Genomic DNA, 16,790 nt, shown 5'->3' with positions numbered 1-16,790 from the left:
GCCTCACGTGTATTTTCACTTGTCTGTCTGGGACTGGGAACAGTCACTACACACCGTGCCGAGGCCACTGAACAACACCCAGAGCTTCACGCAGCACAAGAGTCTTGACAATAATGGGTCAGAAGTCAAAGGATCTGGTTTTCAGTCCCTGCCCGCATTTTACAGTATGACCTTGAGCGAATCATTCCTCCATTCCGAACCTCAGTTTTCTCATCTGTGAAACAATGAGTGTAACTAGAAGAATGCACAAAAACCTGGTCTGGTGCTGAATTGTGACAATGCTGATGATGCTAATGAGCCACAGGTGCATTCAGAACTGGAGACTAAGGGGCAGGAAAGTCCCTCCCCTAAAATGTCTGCAGACCAGATGCCTTTGCTCCGTATTGCTACATTCAGAACCGCCCCCCCCCATTGAAATCCTTAAAAGCATAACTGAATAAATGTAAGGCAAATCCCACACCTCTCTTCCATATTTGGTGATTTCCCTCCACATCACTCACACAGTCCTGACGACTTGTAAATATAAGTACTTCTGGAATATGCAGGAGTGCGTGGAGCCAAAAAGGAAATCGTGCTCCACCCCCACCCCTGACTTTTCATCTTGATAAAGTGATTTCCCTCAACAGGCAGAGGACAGGGAGTCATAAATCAGTGACAACACAGCTCCTTGGGTCTGCGCAGCCCTCTGCTTGGGAGAGATGGCTCTCTTATAGGATGTGGATGCACCAGCCCGGAGCTACAGAATAACAGGGAGAGAGGTCTGGGGTTGTTAAAAGCAGAATCATTCTGATGGGAAGGGAAATTGAAACCCCAGGATTTAAAGAGAGCAATAAAGGTGATGATGGGAAACGGGAGGCCTCACTCATCCTGCAGGAGGGGATAAGCTGTTAGGATTAGTACATTTTCCACATGACTGATGTTTAACTGTTGAAGTGCCAGGACTTGACCCATAACCCCATTATGATGTTTCTCCATCTTACGAGTGTCCCATATGGGGCATAATTTAGCCTTTTTCTCCCAACACAAGGGAAAAACACCAAGAGTGTATCATATATCTGTTGGGGTGATTATCTGTGAATGGCCATATTCCCCACTGCACCGTGAGTTCTGTGAAGTTTGGGACTGTATATCCCATCCCTAAAGACGTGCCCAGCGTGGAGTGGGCACAGAGACGTATCTGTTGAGTGAGGGAGAACCCACTGTTGTATAACACGCTCCATTGCTACTAGCAGAAAATGACTGTTGCTAAACTAGGCAAAAATAAAGATGATCAGAGGCATTTATGGGGTCTCTGATTGCAATCTGAGCACCAGGAGTTGATGGGGACCAGGCTGGAGTCCGGCTCTGGGGGGGTGGCCGGGTGGGGGGAGGTTGGAGGGAGCATGGGAAATTCATCCTTCTCATGTCTGCTTATCTTTACGCTTCTCCTTCCTTCTTCTCTCATTGCTGACCATGTTTTTTCTGCTCCGCAGAATAGGGCCACCTCCTTTTCAGTTTATTGGTTCTCGGTTTCAGAAGCAGATTAGTCTTTCTGTGTTGTTTCAGTTCCTCAACTTCAGTTGGGTTCGTGTGTGTCTCGGGCCAGTCAGCTGTGGCCATGACACAGGAGTCCTGGTACCAATTTGACAAACGCTCTGAAAACCTGGTAGGTGGAGGGGAGTTTCCCAAGCCAGAGGATTATGGATTTATAAAACAATGGGCATCCTCTACATTCATATTATCTCCTTTAATCTTTATAGTAAACTTTTGGGGCAGGGGAGGCTGTGATGGGTACTTTACAAGAGGAAAAAAATCAGGTTAAAAAAAGATCAAGAGTTTGCCAGAGGTCACACAGCTGGAGATGGGTGGGGGCTGGAGCAGGGAGTGGTAGGAGGTAGGTGGCATCAAAGCCTGGGGTGTCCCCCTCACGCCACGCAGACTCCCTTCAGCCTCTCAAATGCTGTCCATCACTTTGCACTGCGGTAATCGTGGCAGACAGGATGGCCATGGGGCTAAACGATCACTGACCCCGGGAAACCCTGCAAATTGCTCTCCTGGAAAATCCCAAAGTCAGCTTGCTTCTTGGCTATTTGCTTCTCTATCATAAAGCTAGGTGAAGGCTGCATCCTGCCTATTCTTGGGGGCAATGTACTGCAAGTTGCCTTTCTGCAAAATTAATTAGCGAATCAAAGGCCAGAGCTGCCTCCTCCCCAGTGATTGCTTGGTCCTCCAGAATAGCTTTCCCCTCTTCGCCGTGGCCAAGGTGTCTTTGAACCTCCTGGCAGCCATGGAAACCATATCAGTCATCCCGTATCTCTACCTTCTGAACTGCACTGGGACCCAGGACGCCTTCATGTGTGGGAGGTTTGTGTTTGGATGTGAAGCAAGATTATATTTTGCCATTGCCAAGAAGTTGTGCAAGAGTGCTTTGACACCAATTTATTCAAAATATCATTGATATTATCATCCTCTTTCTCGTCAGGTGACACTTTCCTCCAAATATGCCACTGATCATGATTTCCTCAAGTTCTTTTTAATGTTTGAGTTCTGACAGACTCTCAGGCACAAGCAATATGAAAGCCATATCTTTAATATTGTCACAAGGCGGAAGAAATCCTCTATAGTGTCTACATGATAAAGCAGCTTGCTCATGACATTTGTTTTGTAATAATATTTCATATTCAGCATATCCCCTGGTCCATGGGCCAGATCAGGGAAGTTGCATGGAGTGGGAAGGGTGACAGGGGAGGGCAAGAAGCTGGTAAAAATGTTATCAGACCATAACCTCAGGGAGCATTTTATAATTATCTAGTAATAGGATAGCTTTGCTTACTTAGGGAATTCTGTGGTTCTCAAGTAATCTTTCATATAAAGTTCAAAGACTGTTAGTACCAGTAAGGAAAAATATCTTTGACAGAAATTGCAAAGATTTTAAAAGACATTAGAAAGGAGACATTAGAAAGGAGATAACGCTCCTTGAGGAGCAAGACTTCCAAATACAGAAAACAACTCCAAATGACTGGGGGAAAAAAAAAAAGGATTTACCATTAATTCTCAGAAGTCTAAAGGTAAGACCATTTTAGACTCGGTCAATTAATTATTGGTGATCCACGTCCTGTCTACCTTTCCTGTTATCCAAGCATATCAGCTAGCTTTCCTCATGGGCACAGGGTAGCTGCACGATCTCTGGGCGTCACGTCCTCACACACCACCCTCCAGAGGCCGAAGAGCAGCTATCCCTTTTTGGTGTCTTTGTTTAAGACTAAGCAGTCTTTCTTGAAATGTGCTATCCAGCAAATGCATGCTAATATCCCACTGGACACAATTCAGTCGCATGTCCTTTTCAAAGCCCATCGCTAGCAAAATAAAGAGAATTATTTTGAAGGACTAAGATGACCTGTTGGATTGGGACTGGGGTGGCATATCCCTGAAATACATGACTCCCTGACATCTGAACAGTACACATATTCTGTTAGGGGAGAGGTGACGGTAGGAGGATGGCTATTAAGCAGGGCACCAGCAATGTCTGCTACAGGCCTCGATACACATTTCTTTTTTTTTTTTTTTTTTTAATTTTTATTTTTTTTAAACATTCTTTTTTTTTTTTTTTTTTTATTCATCCATGACAGTCACAGAGAGAGAGAGAGAGAGGCAGAGACACAGGCTGAGGAAGAAGCAGGCTCCACGCACCGGGAGCCTGACGTGGGATTCGATCCCGGGTCTCCAGGATCGCGCCCTGGGCCAAAGGCAGGCGCTAAACCGTTGCGCCACCCAGGGATCCCCACATTTCTTAATTTTAATCTATTTCATCTGCTTAAACCTCAGGACATTTGATACACTGACACCTACTAGGATAGAAATCATTAAGCCTCGCGTAATAACAGTTTCAGTTTCTGAAACAAACCAGTTTCAGAAACACTATAAAACTGCTCAAGAGAGACAGTATTCAGAAAACAGTTTCTTGAAAAAAGCCACAAAATTGGTCTATGGCTTCATGACGAAGTGATTGCTTTTCACTAACTTGGTATAACCTTCTAATTATGTGCCTCATTTTGAAATGCCAAAGCAGCTCTTCAGAAAATACATGACTCCGTCAACCAACACTTGCTCGTTCAAATCCATATGTCACTTCCATTAGCACTGGCCTAGAGAGATGGCTCTATGATATATGAAATACAAATTTTATCCATATCTACGTACATGTCTGGCTACCTACCTACCTACCTACCTACCTACCTGCCACGTTCCACAAAAGCAGAGATGTGCTCTGTGACATTTTAATTGGAAGAACCTGGGAATCCTCCTCAAAGGAGGACGCTCATCACGTCACCATCTCTGTTCTGGCACACATGGTTTCTCTGCGATCTTTCCATTGCAAGCAGTACAAATTAGCAATGACTAATTTATGTGGAAAAGAAATTTCTTTGAAAGACATTTTAAAAAATTACATTAAATTTAAAAAATGAAAGACATGGGGTGGCCCATAGAGTGAGGGAAATTTCCAGAGATCTGGGTAGAGGCAATAATAGAATGGCAGGGAGGAAGTAACTCTAACATGCCAGTCCTGCCTTCGAAGGTCCAAGAGTCTGGAGAGAAGGTCCAATGGACTTAGTTTGGGTCCATGCCCTTCTCTGAGCCAGAGCAAAGGGGCGCCTGGATTATTAACAGGTCTACCCAAACTACCACCTGGAGGAAGTCATCCCCCCCCCAGGGAAATCAGGCAGGATAGTCCAGGCTATATAGCTGTCCACTTGGACGGGGCATCCCCGCCTGAAAACAATACACAATCAGTAAAAAGGATTCACGGGTTGTAATAACAAAGCGACTCTTCTTCTTGCTTCCCATGTCTCTTTAATCCTGCTTTGCGGAGGAAATCGACTTTCTGTCCCTGAATGGACAAACTTTACTCATTTTTAAATAGCCAAGCAGCCTGTGATCACTGGAAGGTGCAAACACAGTCTTAAATTCAGTAACAGAATGTTAATGCTACTAGCACTTTAATCTGCATTCAGAGAGAAGACTTCTCCCCCATTGCCCAACTGGGACCAGTGGTAGGCAGGCTGTCTGCCTGTGGCGATGAGGGTGGTCAGCCTGTGTTCTCTCCTTCTCACTACCTGCTGCTTCTCATCCCTCCATGGGCACAGCAGAAGAAGAGGGAGTGGGAAGGAGGAAAGTCTCTCTTTAGCTGGTACTGTCATGAAATGGCCTGGTGCGCCTCACAGCACGGGGAGTGGCGAAAGCTGACTCTCCTATGGGCACTTTCATGTGTCTTTTTGAGGCTTCCCTGCTGTGTCTCTGACTGTGACTCTCCTGCTCTCAGCCTCCCAAACAGTCCATCCACCTGGCTTGCCCTCTAGGCTCATAGCAACAGATACCAGCCTCCTGTGCTCCCATCCTCCAACCGTAGGAGCCACATGTGTAGTTTTCGGGGCTGCCCTGTTGAAATCCCCTTCACCAGGCTTGAGTTGATGGCTAGGCACTGGCTTCCTACCCTGACGGGGTGTGTGTGTGTGTGTGTGTGTGTGTGTGTGTGTGTGATTCTCTGCACAACACTCTCTAGGAAATTCTCTTAAAATAATTCTTTCTTCCCCCATCACCATCCCCCGGACTTCATTTATATCTTCATAGAATGTGAAGGGTTCAAGAATTATGCTTTTTAAAAATAAGCTTTGCCAACAGGTGACAACGGTATTTTGTTTTCATTTGCATTTCTTTAATTATTAACAAGTACCCATTTTTCATATGCCCCATGGGTGTGTCTAATAATCAAAATAATTAACAGAGCTCTTATTATACACCAGTTACTTTGCTTATGCTAACTCGTGCAATCCTCACATGGACCCTATGCAATAGGTACTATTATTTTTTAAAGGTTTTATTTATTTGTTTGAAGATTTTATTTATTTATTCGAGAGAGAGAGAGAGAGAGAGGCACAGGCACAGGCAGAGGGAGAGGCAGGCTCCATGCAGGGAGCCCAATGTGGAACTCGATCCTGGGACTCCAGGATCAGCCCCCCACCACCCTGAGCCAAAGACTGATGCCCAACCACTGAGCCACCCAGGCGTCCCAAGATTTTATTTATTTTCATGAGAGACACACAGAGATAGGCAGAGACACAGGCAGAGGGAGAAGCAGGCTCCACGCAGGGAGCCAGATGCAAGACTCAATCCAGGGGACCCCAGGATCAAACCCTGAGCCAGTGGCAGATGCTCAACCACTGAGCCACCCAGGTGCCCCAGTACTATTATTTAAAGATTCTTTTTTTTTTTTTTTGAGAGAGAGAGACGTGTGTGTGTGTGCGCGCGCATGTGAGCAGGGAGAAGGGTAAGAAGGAGAGAAAATGGGGAGCAAGGAGACTGACGTGGGGCTCAGTCTGTGGGAGCTCCCACAGATTGACCTTGGGATCATGACCAAAACCAAGAGTTACACGCTTGACCAACTGAGCCACCCAGGTGCCAACCCTCCCTTTTAAAAAAGATTTTATTTTATTTTTTTATTGTAGTAGATAATATTATCATTCCCATTTGGCAGATGAGGTCCAGCATGATGAATGACCTCGGCCAAGGTCACACAGCTAGTGGGTCTGGCTCTGGAGTGCTCCTGCCTGACTCTTCCACTGTTTCTTGCTCTGTTCAGTCTGCTCTGCTTCTGGCCCTTTTTCTCCTCCTTCCTCTCCTATCCCTCTTCTTGTTTTCTTCATTTTCCCAAGGAGCATGCTGACCTTACTAGCTGTGGTCAGCCTGTTTAGTTCAGTTCAACCCACATACAGTGAGCATTTAGCCGTGCTGAGCACTGGATCAGGGGCCAAGAGGCAAATGCAACCCAGTGGGACCTGCAGTCATGATCTGGCAGGGAAAGCACACATTGCACGTGTATAGCTCGACAGTTTCCCAAGTGCGTTCACACTTTTCCCACTGCAGTTCTTGGTCTTAGAGAGTTTAGATGACTTGTCCAAAGTCATACAACTAAGAAGTGATGGAAAAGAGAAGAGGCGGTGAAGGCTTCAGGCATACAGATCAACCATCTCTTAGTGAGCTCTTCAGCCCTTTCCTACTTTTACCATTTAGTTGTCACTCCACATCCAGGGACATTTGTCATTAGAAAGATCTTTAATTGGGACACCTGGGTGGCTCAGCAGTTGAGCATCTGCCTTCAGCTCAGGGCGTGATCCCAGGATCCGGAATCAAGTCCCACGTCGGGCTCCCTGCATGGAGCCTGCTTCTCCCTCTGCCTGTGTCTCTGCCTCTCTCTCTGTGTGTCTCGTGAATAAATAAATTAAAAATAAAAGAAATAGCTTTAATCTCCACTTTGGGGCTCTGCCTGAAGTTTAAAGCCTATAAGGCTGTTCTCTGGTTACCTGAAGTATTACTGTAGCAACAGTAAGAATAAAAACCAAAACAGCGGGTACAAATTTCACACCCGCAGATTAGGGTGTGCAAACAGGCAACTTCATTTGCTTAGAACTCAGGCTAACTTCTGCTCTCATTCTGCTTGAGGCAAGAAATGTATTCTAGTCACTTTCAAGTAAACTCAATAAAATTCAGTATTTCCAGGCCATTTTTTTATTTGACATTTTGTCAATTTAAGATGATTTCCCCCTTTCTCCTTGGGGTTGGTATTGGGTTCCTGTAAGAAGATGGGGTTCTGCAAAAGCTCCTCCTTTGGTGGGGTTGTGAGGTGGATGGTGGCTTCTGTCTGCAGCTTCCAAGGCCCCTATGGTTGGGCTTTCCTGGGGTAAAATTTTATCCTCTTTTGGATGGAGACTGCTCTGTCCTGGGGCTGGGGCTCCCTGACTTGTGGTCACATCCTCAGCAGCTTCGCTGTGGGGACTGTCCAGATCTCAGCCCTCTGGTGCCTGTCTCTTCATCCTGAGACACCCCTCCCAGGGTTCCAGCTTTCTCTCTGGTGCTCTCTCAATTAACTCACTGCCCCCCCTCACCCCCCAGGAACTAGACGTGCCCTCTCACATCATTCCCAAGATCCAGAAAATTCAGGGGGCTTTCTCTTCTCTTGCCTTGAGGCCAGAATGAGATGGAGAAGAGGAAAAAGAGGAGAAAAGAACACAGTGGTTAACCTCTCAAATATCGCTCTGTTGCATCCACACATACTATCTTCTTCCAAGCAGTCCTATTTTTTTATTTCCCAGTTCAAATAGATCAACATCCTTTTTTTGGTCACATTTTAGCCAGATTTCTACTTCATTCTTAGGTTGACCAAAGAAACACTGAGCACTTCCCCTCACCCAGGAGCTCCCACAGATGTATCTCTATAGTGTCACCCCCTAAAACACACTCTCCTATGACAGGTTCATCCACCAACAACCATCTCCGCCCAGCCATCGGGCCCGGCCCCGGGGACGTGTCACTCTGTCCCCAGCGTCACTATCTCCATCCTTTCATTACATAATCCCACCCAACCAGTCCACACATTCATTCTTCTTTTCCTCCTTAGATACATGTTTGTTTTCCAACTTTTTTTTGCTTGCCTTCAATCCTCTTTGGAACTAGATAAGCATCTAAAGTAAAATTGTAATAAATAAAATCCATGTAGCCCTTTTAAGGTTCAGTGAGTAGAACTACCCACATTATGTCACATATGGATGCACCCTAATTTTCCTGATTCCAAATTGCTTTCATTTTGAATCAATTTCTTTGTGTGAAGCCTTTGATGTTTTTTCCCCCTTCTGAGTCAGTGATCCTAGTTAGGCAAAAGGAAGAAAAGGAATAACAATGTTGAATTATCTACAATATCCCAGGCTCTATGCTGAACACGTTTATCTACATTATCTCATTGCATGCATCTTGGATTCATAGGGTCCTAGCAGAAGCCTAAGCCACGTTTACCCTAAGGTTCAGACAAGCCCATCTGGAGTCTGAAGAGAGAATGAGGTGAACAAGTATGCATGGGCTGGTTTGAACCTCCTGGGAAAAAAAATTAATTTTCTAATTTTAAAGAGAGAATCCACTGGAAGGGAAATTTGCACACTAATTCATTTGACAAATATTTGTTGAGCCCCTACAATGTGCTGGGCACCGGGGATACGATTGTGAGAAATTGAAGGGCAATGAGCCAGTTTTGGAGGAGAGGGTGGATTCTGAGAGCAAGCAGGGACTGAACCATTCAGATTGTCCTGTTGCCCAGACCCCAATCTCAAGATATGACAGCTGCAAACGAAGTAAATAAACACCAAAAATTATTTTGTTTCCATTTTTGAAAAACAATGAAGGCGGGGCACAGCGAGAGGAAACCCAGTGCTTTCTGCACCCCGTGTGACAATGTTCTCTACACAAACACCAGGATTGGACTTGTAGACGCTATCGGACACCAAGAGGGCACTCAGATGGGACACCAGTAGAAGGTGGGGACATTAACCCAAACAACCAAAGCAAGGAGGAGGGACATAGCAAGAGCCGCCAAGCCACCCTGGGCCCAGAACTCGGCTGAGATCTAGGCTGGAGGGTGCGAGGACCAAGTGGGAGGCATTGGGGGAAAGCTACCCTTCCAGCAGGAGGATGGGCGAGGGGTCCGAGAAATACAGCTTTGTGACTTGTGCCAAGTTTCTGCTGTCACCCCAGGCCTGGCGAGAGTTATGTTATTTCACAGAGGCCCAGGGGAGACAAGACACCTGCTAAAGGTCATTGATTTCGTAATGATCTTTCTCCAAACTCTTTCCCAGATCCAGTGCACCACGCGGTGAGGTAGAAAGGCCTCAGGATTCTCCTCTCTGCTCTGCTGTCAACACATTGTGCCACCCTGGGCGAGCGACTTCCTCGCTTTGAGCTCAGGCTTCTCATCCTATAAAGGAAAAGGATGGACTAGAAGAGCTACCACATTCTGTGGCTCTTGGACTAATTTTAGCCCCTCAGCTCCATCTGGGTGCTCTTGATAACCTCACCCAGTCTTGCGTGTCCAGATAAACCCCCCCCACCTCCACTTCCTACCACGGCCCCTTCACTCAAGCCAAACCCGGTCTCTCACTGTCCCTGAACAGAGCACATTCATATTCATTCCTGACCCTTTGCCAAATCCCTCCATAGGGACACTAAGAAGATTGGAATACACATCCTGGTCACACCACGGTCTCTGCAGGCTTTGTTGGAAAGGACAAGCTCATTGCCTTCCCCAACGCCGACCTCAAGGTGGCCATACATCAGCTCCCCTGGGCATCCCTTTTACCTCTCTGACATTAATTTGTCCAGATCCTTTGTGAATTCATTTATATTTCCCTCATGTGCTACATCTCAGAGTAATGTGTTTCACGAATTTATTACCCATTTCCTTTATTTGTTCTAACTGTTCCTCACTCATCTTCCCCTCCAGCGAGTGTTTGGCTTGAATGAGTCCTTGTTCCCCTTCTCCTGGTTATTGATGAGTTTACTGATTTCCATCATGTCCTTTTCCAGGCTGGAGCATTCTAACCTTTATGGCCTGTCTTCCCTCCGCAGACCTCAATTGTTCTATCTCCTTTCCTTCTCCAGGGTGGGAACATCCCTTCGGAGGTTCACGGACCAGAACTCGCCACAAATCAATTAGGGGAGGATGTATGGTATTTGGAGAAATGCAAAGGTGTGAAGTCAATTATTCTCAGTCTCTTCCCCCCACCCCCCCGCCCCCCCACCAGAGCCCTTGCTGATGCCTGATGTGTGTTTTCTTGGCCTTTTCTTGGCCGTTTTCTTTGGCCTTTCTTGAAGCAGCTCTTCAAACTCATGCATTCCAAAGACATGGGTTCTTTCCCAGCTTTTCACAAGTTTGGATTTGTTTATTTTTAAACATATTTGCACAGGCCATGTTAAATTCATCCGCCCCTTTTCTGCCAATTTGTACAAAATTGGTCGATAACAATGATAATTAACATTTAGTAAGCTCCGAATATGCCCCAGGCACCATCCTAAAATGTGCGGTATCTTTCTTAATCCTCTCTGCAACCCTCTGAGGCAGGGATTATTATCACCCAATTTTGAAGACGAGGATGTTGAGAAGCAAAATATTGAGAATGCTGAGAAATGAGAGTATTAAGAAATATTGAGAAAAAGTCACTGGATCATTGCATAGCTGGCAAATGGCAGACTTTAGACTCCAACACAGAGAGGCTGAGATTTTTCAGCCCAAATACTCTATGCAGTTAACCCTGGCTGTAGATTAGAATCACCTGGGAGCTTTGAAAAAACACCAATTCCCCAGCCCCACCCCAGGACCACAAAGCCGGACTCTCGGGGGCTGGGGTCCAGGAGTTAGGCATCTTTAAAAGCTTCCCCAGGCAATTCCATCCTCAATCAGAATTGAGGACCATTGCTCTGGTGCCTCCTACTGTCAAAGTCTGTTAGTTTATTTCTACGGTGCCCAGAAGAATACACTTAGTCATCTGCTATGCAGAGGTGCGTCCTGTGACATTCCCTCCCTCCAGAACATTTATAGAGATGTTAACTCTGGTCAGTCTCAGCACAGGTTCTTTTGTGATGGTGGTGGTGGTGGTGGTGGTGGTGGTGGTAAAGTGTACATAATATAACGTTTAGCAGGTTAACCATTTAAATTTTTTTTTTTTATTTTTAGGGGTGCCTGGCTGGTTCAATCAGTGGAGTGACTCTTGATCGTGGGTTGTGGGTTCGAGTCCTATGTTTGGTGTAGAGATCACTTAAGTAAAATAAAACCTTTAAAAACATATTTCCTGGGATCCTTGGGTGGCTCAGCGGTTCAGTGCCTAACATTGGCTCAGGGTGTGATCCTGGAGTCCCCGGATCGAGTCCCGCATCAGGCGCCCTGCATGGAACCTGCTTTTCCCTCTGCCTGTGTCTCTGCCTCTCTCTCTCTCTGTGTCTCTCATGAATGAATGAATGAATGAATGAATGAATAAAATCTTTTAAAAATAAAAAAATAAAAACATATTTCCTTTTTAATATATAAACTGGATCATTCTATTTATGTCGGGTTTCCCCCATTTTTAATTGTGGTGAAATACACATAAAATTCACCATCTTCATGATTTTTTTAAACGTACAGTTCAGTGGTATTAAGCATATTCACATTGTTGTATAACCATCACAACCATCCATCTCCAGAACTCTCATTATCACAAACTGAAACTCCATACCCATTTCCTCCTCACCTTAGTCCCTGGCAACCACCATTCCACTCTATCACCCTGGGTACCTCATATAATTGGAATCATACAATATCTGTCCTATGTCTGACTTATTCCATTTAGCATAATATCTGCAAAATTCACCCATGTTTTAGCACGTGACACAATTTCCTTTCTTTTTGATTTATTTATTCATGAGAGACACACACAGAGAGAGAGGGAGAGACACAGGCAGAGGGAGAAGCAGGCTCCATGCTTCTCAATGCGGGATCGATCCTAGGACTCCAGGATCACGCCCTGGGCTGAAGGCAGGCACTCAACCACTGAGCCACCCAGGCGTCCTGAATTTCCTTTCTTTTTAAAGCTGAAGACTATTTCACTGTCTATGCTACATTTTGTTTATCCATTCATTGCATCCAGTCTTGAGGAGGGAGTTTTAACAGTACACCATCTGGAGAAACCAAAATTTGCTCCTAATTTTGTTTTCTGAATCTAAGCCATTCACTAATCTTAAGAAAAGAGATCTCATTCCCTCTTGCAGCCACATGGTGACTTAACCTTTTAAAAGAGCCTTTCTCAGGGGCACCCGGGTGGCTCAGTCAGTTAGGCGTCTGCCTTCAGCTCAGGTCATGATCCCAGAATCCTGGGATCGAGCTCTGCATGGAGCCCCACATGGAGCCCTGTATTGGGACTCCCTGCTCAGTGAGGAGTCTGCTTCTCCCTCTGCCTCTCCTCCCAACTCATGCTTTCTCTGTCTCTCAATTAAATAATTAAAATCTTAAAAAAAAAAAAAGGAGTCTTCCTTAGGGAACTTTGTCAAAAGTTTAAAAAAGTCTAAGTAAACTATAGTTTATATATATATATTTTTTTTTACAGTCTCAAAGAACTCCACTAAATGTGTCTCTTCCCTCCCCTGTGTCTGTCCACGCCTACATTTTCTGTGTGGTCCAGGGCAATTCCCATCTTCTTCAAGGAGCCCTCCTGGACACGGCTCCAAGGGCTCCTTCGCTCTGGAGCTTGTCTGGTGTTTACTGCCTATAGCAGCCAATCTGGCATTTACCTGCTATTTACTTCTTCACGCACCTCACACTCCCAGCAACATGATCATCCCCTAAGTATTACTCATCCTCTGTTGTCTTCTCTAGCCTCGCTGCAGAACTGAGCAAATAACAGTGGGGGGAAATTCTTATTTAATTGAAACGAAGGCATTTGCTGCCTCCTCTCAGCCAAGGTCTGAGATCCGAGCCACCTGCAGCATCACTAGGTTGTGTTAAGGACACATCCCATCCCCCTGCACTTCCCAGACTTGGGGAGGAGCCAACCCTAAGCCTTACTGAGGGGTTGAGGGGGCGGTGGCAAAGTTCTCTCCATCAGGCCTTCCCTTATTATTCACTTGTCTCCCTTTCCCAGCTTTCCTGGGCACCTGTGTCCCTGCTCTTACTCATTTCACCTTTTTTTTTTTTTTTTTTGGTCTCTGTTCTCTATCATGCACTCCAATCCCTTAGCTTCCTTCCTACCTTCCTTTTCCATGCAGCAAAGGTAGACATGGTTTTTCATGCTTTTTGTCATCTCTGCCCTGGTCAAAGTCTCAGCAGGTTGCAGAGGCTGTTGTAAACCATCTCCTAGCTGGCCTCTTTCCCCCACATCCACCCACAGCCACCCATCTCACCCCGTCAGGCTCCTGCTCCACACCTCAGATAATGCTGAGCGGTTATTGTGTACTTCTCTTTACTCACCTGGCCTGTAGGATTAAATCCAACCCATTTCCATGGAATCCAAGGCCTCTTCAGGCTGGGCCTGCTCACAGTCGGGCATCACCCCCTACTATATCCCTCCATGTGTTCAACAGTAACAATGTATGGAATGATTCTTCTCCCCTGGCTGGGGTTCTAGGGACATTCTGTGGTCCCAGTACAGTGGTGTGCTAAGTAGATAATACGAAAGGAATGACTGGCACCTGGGTGGCTCCATCAGGCATCTGCCTTTGGCTCAGGTCATGATCCCAGGGTCCTGGGATCTAGCCCCTCTTTGGGATCCCAGCTCAATAAGGAGTCTGCTTCTCCCTCTGCCCCTCCCCACCCCCCACTCACGCTCTCTCTCTCACTCTCTCTCTTTCTCAAATAAATAAATAAATAAAATCTTTTTAAAAATATAAGAAAAATATATAAAATATATAAGAGGAATGACTGTTTATCCCCCACCCCTACAAGAGTTCTGTTAATTTATGGGTTACTTGTCTAGATAAGGCATTATGCCAACCTATTGTTCCCCTAGCGGAAGGATTTCTGAGGTCACCGAATACCAGAGGAGAGACATTTTGGTCAGGGCAAAGAATCTTTCTATAACCTCTCAACCAGGTTAGTGATTTGCACCCCCACTCAGGCAGCAGGTTCTCCTCAGATCTTCCTTGTTTCCTATCCAGAGGCCTAGCCCTGCTTGGGTCCTCTCAGTGCCAGTCCAAGGCTTCTTCTTGGCTACAACTTGGGATCCTTTTCTCAACAGGATTTAGATCCCCCTTCTGGGAACACTGCCTTAGGTTTCCTTGACCAACATCCATCCTGTCCTGATCAATTTGGGACCTCTGTGACCTCACCCTGGTCTTGGGAGAAAATCACAGACACTGATCTCATGTTTTCAAATGTCATCGAGAAGAGTGACTGCACTTTGTCTTCTTCCTTGAATCCAAATGTCCATGGGACACCTGGGTGGCTTAGCCATTGGGCATCTGCCTTCAGCCCAGGGCATGATCCTGGAGACCTGGGATCGAGTCCTACATCGAGCTCCCTGCATGGAGCCTGCTTCTCCCTCTGCATGTGTCTCTGCCTCTCACACACACTCTCTCTCTCTGTCTCTCATGAATAAAGAAATAAAATCTAAAAAAAAGAAAAAAGAAAAAGAAAAAAAATCCAAATGTCCTGACAGTGACCCCTGCCTGATGGCTTACAGTTGAGTACCTGACTTGTCCCTTTGCAGCTCATCCATCAGGAAGCCTGGTGTCACCCGTTGGACCAGCCATGCCTCTGTCCTTCCTTCTGATCTTCACACCCCTCCCATACCTCGCTTCCTCCTGACTCATCCGCAGCCCAGATCTGGTAGTGTTGGCTGGGACAGCGACAAAGAGGAAGGTGGAGAGACAATGTTGAGTGCCTGGGGAGAGACATGTGATCACCCCTGGGTGTTAGTCCAAGGACAAGCTACACAGTCAGCCTTCATTCTTTCTCATCACATTTAGGAAACATGAAAATGATGTGTGTGTGTGTGTGTGTGTGTGTGTGTGTGTGTGATGCATGCATGTACACACTCATTTATACATGTTGCCAGAGATAATGTATGAGGGTAAATATGTGAAGGCCTGGAAGGGGATTTATTTTTTCAAGAATTGAGAAGAAAAACCAGAACTGTAACATAAGAAACAAAATGATGTCAAGATGAGTATGAATATGTGGGATTAGTGACACTTTAGAGGTTCAGGGTTTTCAGAGCAAACTCTACTCTGTTTTGACTGTGTAGCTCAATGGACCCATGTCGTTAACTGAATGGAAAACCATTTGTATATTTTTTTCCTCTAACATGCATCTTCTATTAAAAAGGTTTTTTGGGGGGCACCTGGGTAGCTCAAGTCAGTTGAGTACCTGCCTTGGGCTCAGGTCATGATCTCAGGGTGCTGGGATCAAGCCCCACTTCAGGCTCCCTGCTCAGTGGGGAGTCTGCTTCTCATTCTCTCTCTGCCACTCATCCCACTAGTGCTCTCTCTCTCTTTCACTCTCTCTCTCAAATGAATAAATGCAATCTTTTCAAAAAGCTTTTTTAAGTGCAAATATGGATGTTAATTAATAATCAATTGGAGAGGGATCCCTGGGTGGCGCAACAGTTTGGCGCCTGCCTTTGGCCCAGGGCGCCATCCTGGAGACCCGGGATCGAATCCCACGTCGGGCTCCCGGTGCATGGAGCCTGCTTCTCCCTCTGTCTGTGTCTCTGCTTCTCTCTCTCTCTCTCTCTGTGTGACTATCATAAATAATAAATAAAAATTTTAAAAAATCAATTGGAGAGAACAGTCTGATATGGAAACACCTAAGTTCAAATTTCCACTCTGAAAATGACCGATGGTGCTATTGTGCCTCAATTCCCCTACCTGTAAAATGGGGATAATAACAATTCAGTCATCAAACTGTTATTGTGTACTTCTCTTTACCAAGCACCTGGGCTTGGTATGATAGTACCAAGCTGGGATGATAGTAATGAACCAATTCACTTTCATGGAATTCATATTCTGGTTGGGAAAGACAGATGATAAATTGCATCCAGAGTAAAAGGGGGTTGTTATTTTTGAAATGATAGCAACGTATCTCTAATGAACTGATATTTGAGTGCAGACTGAAGGAAATGAGGGAATGACCCAAGTGGACATTTGATGAAAGAGCTTTCCAGGCAGACAGAAGATCAAGTGCAAAGGCACTAAGGTGGCGGCCTTCGTTGTCTGGGAAACAGTGGAGGGGTTGGTGAGGCTGAAGAGGAGTAAAGGAGAGGAAGGTGGTAGGAGATGGTGTCAGCGAGTCCTCGAGTCCTCGTGGGCTTGTTAAAGATGTGGTATTTCCTCTGGCAAGGTGGGGTGTTTGAGCAGAGGAGTGGCAGGCTCTGATTTAGAATGGCTTTTGCGTAGAGAATAGACTGTGGGTGTGAAGGTGAAAGCAGGCAGAGCAAACAGCCAGGTGAGAGAAGACAATGGTTTGA

General features: G+C 45.8%; 1 long non-coding RNA gene across 1 annotated transcript; it reads left to right on the top strand.

Annotated features, from left to right (window-relative positions):
* Nucleotides 1-1,579: 1,579 nt before the first annotated feature.
* On the top strand, nucleotides 1,580-11,734 carry LOC140596312 (uncharacterized). The gene is made up of 3 exons (XR_011998358.1): nucleotides 1,580-1,645; nucleotides 10,459-10,546; nucleotides 11,531-11,734. It is a non-coding gene; the product is annotated as an uncharacterized lncRNA (long non-coding RNA).
* The last annotated feature ends 5,056 nt before the right edge of the window (nucleotides 11,735-16,790 follow it).

The sequence above is a fragment of the Vulpes vulpes genome, chromosome 1 (assembly GCF_048418805.1).
Source record: "Vulpes vulpes isolate BD-2025 chromosome 1, VulVul3, whole genome shotgun sequence".
Classification (NCBI taxonomy): Eukaryota; Metazoa; Chordata; class Mammalia; order Carnivora; family Canidae; genus Vulpes; species Vulpes vulpes.
Note: the sequence above shows the minus strand (reverse complement) of the source record. Positions and strands in the feature narration are given on the sequence as shown.